Source organism: Hyaena hyaena, unplaced genomic scaffold (assembly GCF_003009895.1).
Source record: "Hyaena hyaena isolate Hyena2069 unplaced genomic scaffold, ASM300989v1 scaffold_591, whole genome shotgun sequence".
NCBI lineage: Eukaryota > Metazoa > Chordata > Mammalia > Carnivora > Hyaenidae > Hyaena > Hyaena hyaena.
This window is the reverse complement of record NW_024081224.1, coordinates 1,196,775-1,213,275: the sequence shown is the minus strand read 5'-3', so window position 1 is coordinate 1,213,275 and position 16,501 is coordinate 1,196,775. Positions and strand designations below refer to the sequence as shown.

The window sequence follows — 16,501 nt, the reverse complement described above, 5'->3', positions numbered from 1 at the left end:
CTCAGGCCTGAGGCAGGGCACACGGGGTAGGGGGGGATGGGCGCGCTGGACCGCTTGTTTCCACTCTTTGGGGGCCGAGGGGAAGGTGGCAACCCAAGGCACCAGCCTCAGACACAAGAACACAAGGCTGACAGAAAATCCGCTCTCATCCAGAGCTTGGAGACAGTGCACAAATTGAGCCCAGCCCTTACCCTGCCTTCCCGTGGCTGGCTGAGTGGCCAGCGCCTTGCCCGGAGAGCTCAGACAGAGAGCTTCGCTGAGAACCTCGCTGGCAGAGCTCTGCACCCTGAAGCATCCCTCTTGCACAAGCCATGGCTCCTGCGGATTCTGCCAGAAGGACACGGAGAGGCAGAGTGGGGAGGCTGTGTGCTTTGTCCCACTGAGTTCTGCCCTCCCCCCACACCCCTGCCACTGCTCTTCTCACACTTCCGCCGGCAACCATCCCACCCCAGCTCACGCTAACTGAGGGCTAAGATGCGGCAGCTCCTCTTCGCTTTCTCCTCAGACACAGATATGGAGGCCAAAGACAAGAGACGCCCATGGTCTGACTATTCTGTTGGCCAGGGCTGTTCTAGCCCATGCCTGTGGTCCCTCCAGGCTCTCACCTCCTCCCCATGCCTGGGCCTGACCACTCAGGAGGTACTAGGAAGTTCTTGGGAGGACGTTGGTTAACACACTCTGTCCATCAGGGTCACTCCCCAAACTCTATGCTTCCTCTTCCAATCAAGTTCAGCACCAGGCCTTGGTCTCTCACCTCCTGCAACTTGATGGCCGCCTGTAGGGAAAATCTGGGGCACCTCTGCCTTTCTTAGTTTCCCCTCCACTTGTTTCATTCCTTCCTCGCAATCCGGCTTTCCAGATCCATTCGTTCTTTGCACCGGCAAATAGGCAGAGCGGCTTAGTAGCTAAGAACAAGCGTTCTGGAGCTCATTAGACCTAGACCCCAGATCTAGTCTGCCACCTATTCACAGGGCACTCTACCTTCCCCATGGGAGCCTCAGAGCTTCTCCGGAACGTGGAAGGGCAACTGGGTTAGAAGTGGTTGAGAGCAGGGGCAGGGAGACCTATCAGGCAGGAGGCGGGGGATAACTCAGGTAATAGTAACAGTTCTAACAATTGTGATAACAATAGCACAATGGTAATAGGTAACACTTGGTTAAGCATTGCCTCTGTGCCGGGCACTTTTTTAAGTGCTTCAGATGTATTATTTCATTTAATTCTCGCAGTGACCCCAGGAAGTGGATACTATTATCACCACTTTACAGAGGAGGAATCTGAGGTACCAAGTAGTTCAAAAACTTGCCCAAGTGAACGCTGCTGTATTTTGGGGGGTTAGACTTTATCACTCCTGGAATTCAAACCCTGGGAATTGGGATTTGTCTGAGCCATTAGCCAGCATAGTAAGGACTAAACCTCACTAGTAGTGAGGATAGAGAACTGTGGGCAGACTTTAGATGTATTTAGAGTTTCAATCAAAAAGTAGACAGATCTGGCAAGTGAATGCAGGTGAAGGGATGAGGGAGAGGGGGGTTAGGATTTCAGGTGCATGATGATCTTATCCTCTAAGCTAAGGAACTCCAAAGAAGGGTGAGGCTTGGGGCACAAGATGAGTTTGGTTTTGCTCTGGAAGGTTCCAGATGAATAAGAGTTATTCAAATGGAGCTGTCTGGTGGGCTGTTGGATATGGCAAGTCTGGGGCACAAGGGAGAGATCTGGACTGGAGAGAGATTTGAACATCATCTGTATTCAGATGCTAATGGAAGACGTGGGGATAGAGAAGCCTACACAGAAAGAGGAGCAGGCCAGGAGAGAGTCCCCGAGAGTACCAGGTACAAGTGCAGGAGAAGGAATCTGGGAAAGAGGGACCTCTTTCCGTTGCTCATAACACATCCTCATTAACTTCACTTGAGACTGATAACCTTGTTTGTTTCCCTTCCGCACTTAAACTCCCAGGGTTATCGAGAAACTCCCCTTAGCAATTTCAGCCCTACTCAACCTAGGGATGCACATCCGCACCCACACACACCTGCACACATGCGTGCACTTGCACACAAAGCTCCCTGACCGATGGACACCCATTAGTAGGATTCTTTATCCAGCTTCCTTTTTAGGAGTTAATTTTTGCATCTTATAATTGTATTTAGAACCGTCTGTTTCACTGAGGTGTTTTGCCACATTACATAGTGACATGAACATTTTAGGGGCACCTTCTAAGTGAGTATGAGCTTGTCTGTCCCCAGGCTGAGACTCTGTCCAGGCCGCTTGTCTTTCATCAGGTAGAGAACCCTCATTGCACTATGATCTCCCGTAGACCGTAGCCTCCTGGAAGACATAACCAGACTCCATAGCCTTCTGCTGTGTGCTCGGGGTTGAGACAGGAAGGGGACCTCTGGGGGAGCAGGGAATGACAGCACCCAGTGAGCCCCGAAGAAGGGTCACACCTAACAGGTAGTGCTTACACACAAAACCCGTGTGGGAGTGGGGGATGGGAAGAGAAGCAGACAAACAGCAGAGGGGGGTGCAATCACTCCGCACGTTATCTTCTCCACTGCAGGGGAGTCCAGGAGCCGGAGGAGCAAGTGGGGGGGGCGGGGCATGACTTGACCTGGAGGGGCCTGGGCCTGGGGGAAGGCAGGAGGGAAGGGCAGGAGACAGGTGAGGGAGGGGTGGGAAATAGGGGTGCTTACTCTCTACCCAGTAACGCTAGTTATTTAAGCACCAGCTCAGACACCTGCGGGCTAGGCATGCCCTCTGAGGGGAGACGAGGCACTGCCATCAGGGGCAAGAGGCAACTGTGAGGAAGAGACCAGACCCAACCGTCACGTGGAGAAGCAAGTGAGCAGAGAAGGGTGTCTCATGCTTCCTCTGCTGGGTGATGCTCCCATTCTCATTCTCACAGATGGTCTAACTGCACTCACACATATGTGCTCAAGGACACTCATGTGTCCTTCCTTCACACCACACGTGCCCTGCCACTCCCCATTCTCCTGACACTAGGTGGGGGGACAGAACCGCATGGCCTCACAGCCTCTGGCCTGGCAGGAGGAGAACTGCCCACCATTCTCAGCAGCTTTGTACCCAGAGGAGCAGTGATTGGCTTGGCCTGCAGTGTGAGAGACGCCTTCCTTCCCAGAGCCTGGGCGGAGGGAGGGAGGCCTGTGGGGAGGAGGGAAGGAGTAGGGGTGGCCAGGCTTCTCAGAGAAGGCTGCACTCACATTCAAAGAATCCATGGTTCGTGGGTTCGGGCCCCGCGTCGGGCTCTGTGCTGACTGCCAGCTCAGAGCCTGGAGCCTATTTCGGAGTCTGTGTCTCCCTCTCTCTCTGACCCTCCCCTGCTCACGCTCTCTCTCTCTCTCTCTCTCTCTCTCCTAGAAATAAATAAAAAAATATATGTATAAAAAAAAGAAGAATCCTGCATGGGGGCGCTTGGGTGGCTTAGTCAGTTGAGCTTCTGGCTTTGGCTCAGGTCATGATCTCATGGTCCATGAGTTCAAGCTCTGCATCAGGCTCTCTGCTGTCAGCACAAAGCCTGCTTTGGATCCTCTGTCCGCCCCCTCTCTGCCCCTTCCTTGCTTGCTCTCTTTCTCTCTCTCAAAAATAAACATTTAAGGGTGGGTGGGGAAAGGATCCGGCATGGCCCTCTGCCTAAGCAGATTCAGCTCTGTTCAGCTGCTGAGCTCCCTCCCCCAGGACCCAGCTCAGATGGGGCCATGGTCAGTTTGGGGGAAGCAAGATTAACTACTGATGGGGCAGCCCCGAGCTCAGAGGGCCCATCATTGATCCAGGGCTCCACGTTGCAGCAACTTCCACCCTCCTTGTCCTGTGACTGACTGGTCCCTCCCAGACCCTCCAAGGCAGCTGCAGCACTCGGGTGCAGAGCGACAGCTGAGAGAGAGGACACCACGCCCACAGTTAGAGAGTTGTCTGGAAAGGAGCCATTCAAGCCAGGGGCCCCTCTCTGCCCACCGCATGACCAGCCGACTCAACATAGGCCAAGTGGCGGCAGGATGAGCACCAGCCAGAGGGTCGGTTCTGCCTTCTACAGCTCTAGAGTCTTGGCCAAGTCACTTCACTCTGAGTCTCAATATTTTTTAAATGCAAATGGGGAGAATAAGTTCTTGCCTTTCTGGACAGTTGGCAGTTGTGAGGCTTTAAAAAAAAGGTAATCCACATAAATGTTTGACCCAGCGATGGGCTCATAACAGGGGCAGATTCAAGGTAAGGCTGGGGAAGCTGACACTTTGGGGTCTCTCACTTGTACAGGTTCCTTCTGAAAATCTGAGAGTGGCCGTAGCAATTCATATTTTTGCATTATTTTCTTAAAGAGGGTCCCTCTGATCATACAGGCTTCTGTTCTCATAAATCCTGGGCCCTGAAAGGTAGCTTTCCCCCTTCTCATTCCATCTCATTCTCAATCCTCTCCAAGTATATTCCATGCACAGGAGAATTGCCCAGTCTGGCCGGCAGAGCTAACATGATCCCTGGGCAAGGTGTCATCCAGAGGGAAGGCTGGGGTGAAATCACCTTTCCCAAGCAAGCTGCCCTGGGTCTCACTGCTGAACTGGGCTTGGTGCCTGCTCCTTCCCATCCTCCACTCACAGCAACGGGCACAACCCAGGGATTTGGTTAAATGAATTCCCTGGGTTCTCAGAAGTTGTGGCTGACTCTGGGCACTGTGTCCCCATCCGGCAGGGGCTTTGCTCCAAAAATTATGAACTCCTGGAGAAGCTAGTTGTAGAGCTGTGCTAGGCAACACAGGGGCTCAGGAATGGAGCTTCAGGAAAACAAAAGCAACTTGGCTGGCTTCTCCATTAGCACCCGTTTCCCTAAGGAGCCTCGGAGGGAGTGGGGACATGGGGCTCCCTCCTCAGTGTCCGGGAGATGGATGGGGCTGATTTTTTCCACGATTCCTCCCCATAAATCTGATTTGGCCCCTCATCCGTCTAGGCCAGTGTCCATGGAGGTGTGTGGTAGTGATGAATGGGCTGCCTGACTAATGTGACTGGGGTGGCAGGGACTTGGGGAGGGGCCCTGCTCTGATGGATGGTCCTCATGAGGGCATATTGCATTAGACACCCATAATGCAATCAGCAGGGCCATTACGATACCAATTTGTTGCTCCTCCTCACCAGGGTGGGGCAGTGGAGCTGGAAGATTAAGGAGGGTGTCAGGACTTTGGAGCCACTGGGGCAGGGGGCGGATTTCAGGAGGGGGCAAGATTTCCCTGTTGGGGGCTACTGCTAGGGGAATGATAGGAAGCCAAAGAAAGTACAGGCTGGAAAGAGAAGAGAGAGGAAGTGAGGCCAGAGAGAAGATGTGACCTGTGCAAGGTCACTTCTGGAACCAGAGGGAAGAGCTGGAATTGGCCCTTGAGTCTGCTGCTCTCTGTGCCCAGGGAAGCAGGGATGGAGGCAGGAATGGGATTGGGAGAGGAGGGGCTCAGTCACTGGACCCTATGTGGCTGGCAGACTTCACACCTCTTCAGAGAGCTACTGAAATAAGCAAAGCCCATGACTGTCCCCGTGAAAAAGGAGGTGGTCTATTATGACGTCCTACACTGTCCCTAGACCCCCTTACTCCAGACCACCATGGTACTTACACAGACTCACACATGTAACTTGTGACCTGGGTCTTTCTCCCGTGATTTTAAAGTAGTCTCCTGAACACTACACCGCTCCAGTCCTTCCTTACCCTCTAGGTCACCAGAAGGGAACCTTTGAAACAGAATGTTCCTCCCTGCTTAAAAGCTGTCAGCAGCTCCCCGTTGCCCTCAGGATGGGGCCCAGCCTGGCTCTCTGACTCCAGCTTCCCTCCCAGCCTCAGTCCTGGGCTCCCTCCACTCAGCCAGCGTCCTCTGTGGTGAGAGCACACCATAGGCATTCATGCTTCTAGATCCTTTATTTGGACCTCAGGGAGAGGAAACAAGTCTTCAGTTCTTGGGTCTTTCAGTCAGTACAGGCTTCGCTTTGATTTCCTTCCTCCGGCCCTACTTTGGATCCCCCACTTCACCCCCAGACCCATACGCCCCTGTGTAGGTATATACCCATGGTGAAGTCTCCACTATCTTTGAAAATAACGCTGTCGTGTGTACGTGTGCGGTTTTAACTTACATAAATGATCTTGCACTATAAATCTGGTTTTAGGTTTCTTAAAAAGTTAATGCTACTTTTGAGATCAATTTATGTTGCATTATTTCTATTGTTTTACTTCTGACTGTGGTGATGCACGTATACAATACATATTTACCGTTATTTACTGCATTTTACTCTGCTATTAGATCTAAGAAAAGCATGTAGTAACTTGCTCAGATATATGACAGACATATAATCAATAGCTTTCTTATATGTTAGCATTAATAAATTTGAAAATATAATTTAAAATAAATAATGAATGTGAATATTCATGGAATTTACATGAATAATGTGAATAGTGTGAATTCGTGAAAAACGTAAGACTTCTGGGAAGAAAGCGTAAAACTTTATGAAAGAAGACCCAAATAGAGACTTACCATGTTAGGATGTCAGTTTCTCCAGAACTGGATAAATTCAATGTAATCACAATCAAAATCCTTATGGGATTTTATAAATGAAATTTCACAAATTAATCTAAAGCTCATGCATGATAATAAACATACAAGAATAGCTAAGAAAATCTTGAAAATGATCAATGATGGGAGACTTTCCATACTAGCTATCAAAACATATTTTAAGATGTTAAAAATTAAAAGTCTCCTATTAGCACAGAAATAGACAAATGGACAAGTAGGATATGGAGTCTAGAAACAGACTTATGCATTGCAAATCAGTGAGGAAAGGACTGACTAATAATGATAGGTGTTTAGGACCTTTAGATGGCCATTTGAGAGGAAAAAAAAAGTTTAAAGCTGGATTTCATATAATCCCAAAATAGAATCCAGATAAATTGAATTATCTAAAAGTAAAACAAAACTAAAATGTTTTTATAATCTGGAGGTTGATGATGGCTGGGAAAGCCTTTCTAACAAAGAAACAAAACTAGATGCTTAAAGGAAAGGACTGACAATTAAACTGCATTAAGTTTCAAAATTCTGTATGATCAAAGCTAGTACAACCAATTAACAATAGGTGAATAGGAATTAGAAATTCTGAAACTGTATAGTGGGCCTGAATGAATAAGTAAATGTCTGGTAGATGGTGGGAGCCAGGTTCTCATCATTGGAGAACAGGAAAGGTTAGAATTGTCCCTCTGGTACTGGATTAGAATTTGAAACACCTGTATAAACTCATACACACTCCCACACACACACTCACACACACCATACACACACAGAGAGACGTAGAGATACAGAAACAAATACAGATATGTGTGTATACATGGGTTATTATATAAAAAAGTATCTAGCTCTGAGAGCCCATAAACACCACCCCAGTAGCAATGAGCACTCTAAGTACCCAGATCTTGGTTTCTAAATATCATTCTATCATAAAAGCTAGAGCCCCATGAAGAAGTAGTTAAGTCTAGGACTGGAACAGGAAAAGTACAAGATAAACCTGGAGCATCTTGTAGTTCCATAAATCAAGGAAATGTTAAAATAAATGAGAGGATGGAGGTTTTTCAAAGGTAGACAGGAACCAACCTGAGAAAGCATCACAATGGCCAAAACTGAGCAAAGAAATAAATAACATGGTGTTGGATTATAACCCAAAGTATAAAATAAATACAGAAGTCCAAAGGCTAGACATATAGCTTTGAGAGTGGAATTAAAAACCGAAAGTTCAGGGATACCTGCGTGGCTCAGTCGCTTAAGCATCTGACTTGGGCTCAAGTCATGATCTCACAGCTTATGAGTTTGAGCCCCATGTTGGGCTCTGTGCTGACAGCTCAGAGCCTGGAGTCTGCTTCAAATTCTGTCTCCCTCTCTCTCTGGCCCTACCCCCACTCATGCTCTGTCTGTCTCTCTCTCAAAAATAAACATTTTTTGAGGCGCCTGGGTGGCTTAGTCGGTTAAGCGTCCGACTTTCGCTTGGGTCATGATCTCGCGGTTCGTGGGTTCGAGCCCCGCACCGGGCTCTGTGCTGACTGCCGGCTCAGAGCCTGGAGCCTGTTTCGGAGTCTGTGACTCCCTCTCTCTCTGACCCTCCCCCTGCTCATGCTGTCTCTCTCTCTCTCCTAGAAATGAATAAAACATTTAAAAAAAATAAACATTTTTTAAAAAACCCCCCAAAACCCCAAAATACTAAGAGTTCAGAAATCAGCCCATATTGTCACTTGATTTCAACAAGGATGCCAAGACCATTCAATGGGGGGAAAACAATAGTGTTTTCAACAGATGATGTTGGACGATTGAACCTCCATATATAAAAGAATGCATTTGGACCCCTAACTTACACCACATGCAAAAATCAACTCAAAATGATGAAAGACTTAAATATAAGAATTTAAACTATAAAATTCTTGGGAGGAAATGAAAGTATAAATATTCATGCTTTTGTATAAAGAACAGTTTCTTAGATCACACCAAAAGCACAAACGACAACAACAAAAGATAAACTGAGACTTCATCAAAATTTAAAACACCGTGCATGAAAACACACTGTCAAAAACTGGAAAGGTTCGCAGAATGGGAGAAAATATTTGCAAATCATGTATCTGACAGGGGACTAGTATCTAGACTCTATAAAGAACTCTTACCACTTAACAATAAAAAGGCAACCTGATTTTTTAAAAAAGAGCAAAGGGATTTGAATAGACATTTCTCCAGAAATGATATACAAGTGACCAATAAGCACATGGAAAGATTCTCAACATCACCAGTCATTATGGAAAAGCACAACAAAACTACAGTGAGATATCACCTCACAGCCACTAGGATGGCAATTATGAAAAACAGCAAGCCCAAACCCAGAAAATACCAAGTACTGGTAAGGCTGCAATGAACATTCATACATTGCTGGTGGGAAGGTAAATAAAATAGGGCAGCCACTTTGGAAAACAGTTTGGCTGTTTCTCAAAAAGTTAAACACAGAGTTACATATGACCCAGCAATTCCACTTCTAGGTATGTATCTAAGAGAAGTGAAAACACATGTTAAAAAATCATATCCACCAGTGTTCATAGCGGCATTAGTCAGAATAGCCAAAAAGTGGAAAGGGTGCAAAGGGCCATCAAAGCTGAATGGGTAACAAAGTGTAGTATGTCCATACAGTGGAGTATTATTCAGCCATAAGAGGACTGAAGGACTGATCCATGTTATATACGTGGATAAACTTTGAAAACATTATGCTAAGTGAGTGAAGGCAGATACCAAAAGTCATGTACTATATGATTCCACTTAGATGAAATGTCCAAAATGTGCAAACTAGTAGGGATAGAAAGTAGATTTGGGCAAGAGGGGCATTGGGAGTGATTGCTAATAGGTACAGAGTTTCTTTTGGGGTGACAGAAATGTTCTGAGATTAGATACTGATAGTTGCAGGATATTGTGAGTATACAAAAATCCACTGAATCGTCTATTTCGAAATGATGAATTTTATGCTGTGTGACTTATATTGCAATACACAATTACAGAAAGAAGAAAAGAGCCTAGGAGTGCCTGGGTGACTCAGTGGGTTAAGTGTCTGACTTCGGCTCAGGTCATGATCTCATGTTGGGGAGTTCTGTCTGGGCAGATCCAGCACAGAGCCTGCTTCAGAGTCTCTGTCTCCCTCTCTGTCTGCCGCCACTGCTCACATGCTCTCTCTCTCTCTCTCTCTCTCTCTCTCTCAAGGAGAGAGAGAGAAGAGCATTTAAATAAAAATAGGTGCAAAAACATGTACATAAGTCCCTACTGAGATAAATAAAGGATTTAAATAAATTAAGATGAAGAACCAAAGCTTTCCTATAGAAGAATTCCAAATAATTTATTTAGCTACCCTTTCTAGGAGGTAAATCTTAACCCCCACTCCTCCCTGTCACAGCTCAGTGGGCTGCAATTAGTGCCTTGCTTCTACCAGCTAGAGTACGGGCAGGGATAAAGAGTCACTTTACAGTGGAGAAGCCTGGCAGATGCTGCTATACCCAAGTATTCAAAGTTCACATCACCCAGTGATGTCATGTAATTTCTGATACATAATGAAGACGCTTCGCCTCTGTGGCATTCTTTCAAAAAGCTCAGAACCCCTGTCTGTTCAAGAGAAAAATATCAGACAAATGCAAATTGAAGGACATTCTGTAAAATGCCTAACCAGCACTCCTAAAACTGTTAAGGTCATGAAAAATAAAGAAAGATGGAAAAACTGTCAGAGACCAGAGGATACCGAGGAGCTGTAGCAACTAAACACACCATGGTATCCTAGATTGAATCCCAGAACAGAAAAGCTGGGGATAGCCCTCTGAGATCTGAGTTTAGTTCATACTGATTTACCAATGTTGGGTTTTAACACTTTCACAAATGTATGTGGTGATATAAGATGTTAACAGGAGAGGACACTTGGGTGAGGGCTGTAGAACTCCGGATCAGTTTGTAGAACTCTATAAACCTAAGATTATTTCAAAATAAAAAGCTTATTTAAAAAATTAAGTGAAAGGCTAGGAAAAAATATTTGTTCATCTGTAACAAATACATAGTTTGCATCACGTGGCTCTGTGGTCAAGGGTATTGTGACAAACCCGATCTCCTGACGACCCTTTGCCCCCTGATTCACGGCTGACAGGACTCAGACTGGCTCAAACGGTGGTGCAGATCTCTTGATCTCCTGCCCCCACCCCAGCTCCATTTATCTTCTCATTCAAACATACTGTTGGGTCTTTCCATACAATTTAATAAGCATAGTCTATGCAAGAGAAACTCTTGTAGGAACTCAGGATAAAGCTGTGAACAAAACACTGTTTTCATGGAGCTTACAGGGAATGACCATAGTTGGTCTAAACCAAATGTGGTCATTTTCCTCCCTTTGGCTGTGATTGGTTTTGGGGGTGGCCACGTGGCTCACTTCTGCCCAATAAGATGTAAGAGGTTGTAATATAAAGAGATCATTTTAAATAGTAATGTAAGTTCAAGTACTTTTGAGAATACTTAACATAATTTTAGGGAAGCAAGTCTGTAAATCTAAAGAAAGACGGAAAGAAATCATGGTCTCCTGAGGAAGGAACAGAACAGATTTGGCCCACGCAGGCCTTCATCTCCTCGCCTTTCCTTCTTCCTCCTTCTCCCTGCCTCCCGCCTGAAGGTGACACAGCTGTCCTGTGCCTGTGAAATGCTCAGCATGCTAAGCCCGACAGAACGGAAAGACACAAAATGCCTGGGTCTCTGCTGCTCGGCTGCTCTAGTTCCGTCTGCTTACGCTTCCCCCTCCAGAATTCTTAGGATTGGGACTATTATGTAGAATACAAATCTATGCATTTGTAAAAACATCTCAACATTTTGCCAGAGTCATTTCCGATTTAAAAAAAAAAGAGAGAGAGAGATTAGACTTTGGGGCACCTGGGTGGCTCAGCTGAGTGTCTGACTTCAGCTCAGGTCATGATCTCATGGTTAGTGAGTTCAAGCCCCACATCGGGCTTGCTGCTGTCAGCGCAGAGCCCGTTTAGGATCTTCTGTCCCCCTCTCATCCCTCCCCCCACCGTTTGTGTTCTCTCACAGATAAATAAACATTAAAAAAAAGAGAGAGCTAAGACTTTATAGATAAAGCAAAAGGCTACTGTGTATCTGGGGGGAAACTCATCCCCTCCCCCCCCCACTCTGCAGAGATGTTTACCACACTGAATTTGGTGTCTGTCATTCTCATGCATATTTTCAAACTTAAAGTTCTATTGTGCTGTTACCGTTCTGCAACCTGCATTTTTATTCAAGAAATTTTAAAAACTGTTCGTGTTGGCACATGTAGCTGTTAACTGCTATACGGTCTCTACTAGATGAGTATATCACAATTAACCTATTCTCCCCTTGGTGGACATCTAGGTTATTCCTTTTTTTTTTTTTCCCCCTTGTGTTTATTTATGCTGAGAGACACAGAGCAAGTGAGTGGGGAGGGGCAGAGAGAAGGAAGACTGGAACTCACAAACCGTGAGATCATGACCTGAGCTGAATTCAGATGGTCAACTTACTGAGACACCCAGGTGCCCCACATTTAGGTTATTTCTACTCTTCCATCATCATAAACAATACTAGAATGTGCAGTCTGAAACGCGTCTCCGCATGGATTGGTTTCTCTGGGGAATGTTCTCAGAAGCGGAGTTGCGGAGTCTTAGGTTATGCACATCTTTAACTTCACCAGACACATACCCACAATACCTTGTTCAAAACTGTTGGAGCCAAATGTGTTTCATAATAAGAACTGTTTGGATCTTAGAAGGGCAGCGTGGTACATGTGCCGTATAGCGTTCCCTTGTAGGGTTCGGGAGAAGTATTCCATAATCAAATACATGACTTTTTCTGTGGTGAAAAGTAAAAATATCCACGTTACGTGTGATAAATAAAAACCATAAATAGTCTCCCATCAAGTCAGGTTTTGCCACCAAATATGTTAAGAACTTCCAGGTTTCAGTTTTTTTTTTTTTCTTTTTGAATTGCAATAGGGGATTTGAATCTGCAGCAGAAAACTGCTTTAGAAAGTAGTTGCACTAATGTATCTTCCCACTGCTCTTTCTCCCTATCCTCATCAACATTTGTTAATATCAGACTGCAGGACTTTGCCAATCTGATAGATGTTTACACATTACTTCTGTAAGTAAAACAAACCAGAAAACGTAGAATATGGAAGGAGAGCTCTCACTTACAACAGTAATGAAAACATTCAATATCCATGGTTGTGCTAAATAAGAAATGTGAAGATTCCAAGTGCAGAAAATGTTAAAACTGTTAGAGGGATCTAGATATGATGAATAAAAGGACAGATATTTTTCATCAACGCACTGACAGTGTTATAAAGATGCTATGTATCTGCAAATTATTTTTTAAATTCAGTGCAATTCCAGTCAAAATCACAATAGAACTTTTGAAACTTGAGAAAAAGAATTATAAAATTACTCTGGAAGAATAATTATCCAAATATTCAGGAAAAATCTGAAAGAGAAATGCATGATGTAGGAAGGGATTAGTAGGTATTAAAACAGATTAAAAAAAGATATGGTAACTAAAACAATATGGTAATGTCTCAGAAATGGAAATGATCATGGAACAGTAAATAAAGTCCAGAAATAGGCCCAAGGATAAATGGGAATTTAATATATGATAAAGATGATATTAACAAGTTAATCAGTGATGCTGTGGGACAACCTGTCAGCCATTTTGGGGGGGGGGAGCTGGGTGGGTCCCTGCCACATTCTCCTGTTGGAAGGAGTATAAATTGGTGATTTTCAAAAGTCATACACAATTCCTATTAAGATTTGTAATACTTACAACCGTTAGCCAATCAGTTTTACTCCTGAAATTTTATACTATGCAAGAAGGCAAGGATGTATACAAAAGTTTTGCGATATTATTCGCAATAGTGATATACTGGAAACATCCCAGATATTCACCAACTCAGAATTAAATAAACCCCAGGTATATCCATGCAGTGGAAGCATTCATGGGCTTCAGAAAGGAAGAAATTCTATTACGCTGCCATGAAAGATGTTTAAGATACATTAAGTGGGAAAGAAACCTGTAATATAATATACCATGATTCTATTTTCTTGTGAAAAAAGTATATACATATACAAATGATCTGAAAGAACGTCACCATAGAATTAACAGTGATTGTGGGAAATGGGATTAGGTCTCTGTATTTAGATACTCATCCACCCATCCACACATCCACGGGCACACTCCTTCACCACCACCACCACCACCACCACCACCACCACCATCACCACCAGGACCACACCCTGCCTGTCAGGAATTAAACTGTTGTTTTGGTTTCTCACCTGACTCAGTCTCTTTTCAACCTGTTCCTTACTCCACGGCACACCAAGAGTGGGGTAGTACATGGTTGTAGAGAATTTTAAAACCGTAACAAAACTGACTGAAATCTAGTTTGCTTTTCATTCTCAATCCCCTTCTGAAACAGTGTGGGCCACAAGATATTTCTCCCTGCAGGGAGTGGTGCTTCCCCAGCCACATCCCTCCCCCCCGCCCCCGGCCGGTAGTGACTGTCCCCACTGCAAGTGTGACTCATCTGGTCATGAGTGCCCAGGTGCCATTTGCTGGGCAAGGTGCTGCAAAGGATTCAGACAGGCATATGAAGTCATTCCTGCCTTCGAAGAGCTCGTTATCAAGTCGGAGCATCAGACCAGCTCACAGTTCCTAGAAATCATCGGTGTCTCTGGGGCTCAACTTCCTGCCCCCATGACCTGCTTCACCATAGCAGCTTCTCCTCCCTCTGTCCGGATGGGGTCTAGCCTCACTCTTCCCCACTTGATGCCTTCCTGCTGCCCTGCACCTGAGGCCTGTTTCTCCTCAGACTTTGGGAAAGAAAGGAAACTGATTGTTTTATCTTACTTCTCCCGTGCCCACCTTTGCCTCCCTTCCCCTCCAAGGTCCAGATCAACCCTTAACCCTTCACTTTGCTCCTGAGATTGACAGCCCGAACCCCCCTTCCCTAAAACCTTGGAAACATACCTGGGAAGAAAAAGTGAAACAGTTGTTCCGAACTGGCTCTCTGAAAAGCCTTTAGCTGGGCAGAGGCCGCTTTCCTGGGCCCGAGGAAGTGGTGTTTCCCTAGCAGGCTTCTCTGGAGAAGAGGTTCACTGGAGAGGGCAAGCCCTTACTCCATCGGCTTTAAAAATGAGCACTCCATGCAATAGAAAGAAAGAAAAGCCATCCACCCGGCTTAACCTGAGCCTTGTAACAGAGAGGGGAGTGTGTAGGGAGAACAAGAGGGAGATCCAATTAATTACCCTTAGAAGCAAAGGTAAAAGTTGAAGATTACGAGACCCATTTACAGGAGGAAATAGACCCATCATTGAGCCTAGAGAATGGAAGGATTGTTTAGGGCCAGAAAAGCGTCTCAATGTTCAGATTCCATTCCTTTTCTGGAGCTTTGGGGAGAGGAAGGTCATAGCTTGGGCTTGGAAGATAACACTTAGCCGTGGGTTCAGACGGGGAGGGGGCCTGTTGTCTTGGGTCCCATTCTGGGCCCACATCCTGCCCCCACCCTGAGGGAATAGGAGCTTCAATCCTCTCTGGGAGTTGACGTGGGCTGGCTGGGGAAGGGGAGCCCCCTGTGAGAGAGGCCCCTCCATTACCATCACAAGGGCTGATGTCACAGACCCCACAAAGCAGCGGGGGGCGCCAAGTGGAGGGTAACCCTAACCCGGGCAGTGATTGAAACAGATAGAGGGGTGGCTCTCCCACACAATACCCAGGCCCCCACTCCTCTCCTCCTCCTCCTTGCACTTCCTCCAGAGCTTTTGTCTTCTGGTCCCTTGGGTTGTGAGGCTCTCTCATTCCAGCAAACACTGCCCATTAAATTCAAAACTGAGGCCTCTGGGGAAAGGGTCTGGCACTTTCTCTCCCTCCCCTTATCCCCACTAGCTGTTCTCCATCCTCACCTGCTGGTGCGCAGATAAGCCCAGCTGTGAGAAAAGGGGCAAGCTGGTGACTGCCTCACATCTGTCCCAGGGCCCCCACCTCCCATCCCACCCTGGAAACCCCACCATGGCTGCTGTTCTCTTTCTGGATAAGGCCTTGGTGGGGTGGGGGGAGGGGGCGGGGGGTGGGGAATGCACCAGTGCGTGCTCAGAAGCTATAGGGAATGTTCTGGGTGAGTCAGGTTCAGTTTGGCTTTGAGGGCCCATGTACCTATACTGGGCCCTCTTGTTTGCAATCTTCCCAACCAGCTGGAAGTCTCCGTATTCTCAGAAATGCAAGGTCCTCACGCCCACCTCAGTACCCTAACCTGGCTGCATACAAAAAGCCAGGAATTGTGGCTCTACGGGTTTTTAGGTATGGCCTGGGGTTCACGTGGGGGCTCCTGGAAAAGGTAAGTTGCAGAACTGTAGGTCTTGAAAAATCTGCCAGAATTCTATGAGGCAGGGAGAGGAACTAACTGCTCAGGGCGTCTGTCTTTCCCTCGGGAGATCTGTATTTCCTAAGAGATTTGGTTATCGTTCAGTATTTTAGTCTTGAATTGTTCTTCTGACATTGATGGAAGCCATGCACTTTCTATCCAGAGAACACGGGTGAATGCAAGCTGGTGCACACACGTGCACATACACGTACACTCACACACACACACACATATTCCAAGGATTCACGGACTCCTGGTTAAGAACTCCTGAATCTTAGGACCAAGTGTAAACTTTGGCACCAAAGAGAGAGCAGAGGATGTTCTAGGTGGTGGTGAGGGGGCAGATTCCATCTAAAGGGCTGGCTTTACCCTGAGTCACACGGTTGGCTGACTTGAAGGGCTTGGCACCTATTTCATGTATGGGAGCTCAGGAGGCCTCACGGCCATTAATGCCGTGCTGGCCTTGGGGAGAAGCCAGCAGGCAGAGAGACTCTGGATGCTTTTGTCCAGTGCTCAGCCATGAGGAATGTTGTGGAATTGGAGAGGAAGGA

The 16,501-nt window shown here is 46.3% G+C and overlaps 1 long non-coding RNA gene across 1 annotated transcript; it reads right to left on the bottom strand.

The window, feature by feature from the left end:
- Positions 1–2,132: 2,132 nt before the first annotated feature.
- On the bottom strand, positions 2,133–15,084 carry LOC120248511. Its single transcript, XR_005532590.1, has 3 exons — positions 14,561–15,084; positions 12,251–12,391; positions 2,133–2,322 (listed from the first exon to the last, which is right to left on the bottom strand). It is a non-coding gene; the product is annotated as an uncharacterized LOC120248511 (long non-coding RNA).
- Between the last annotated feature and the right edge of the window lie 1,417 nt (positions 15,085–16,501).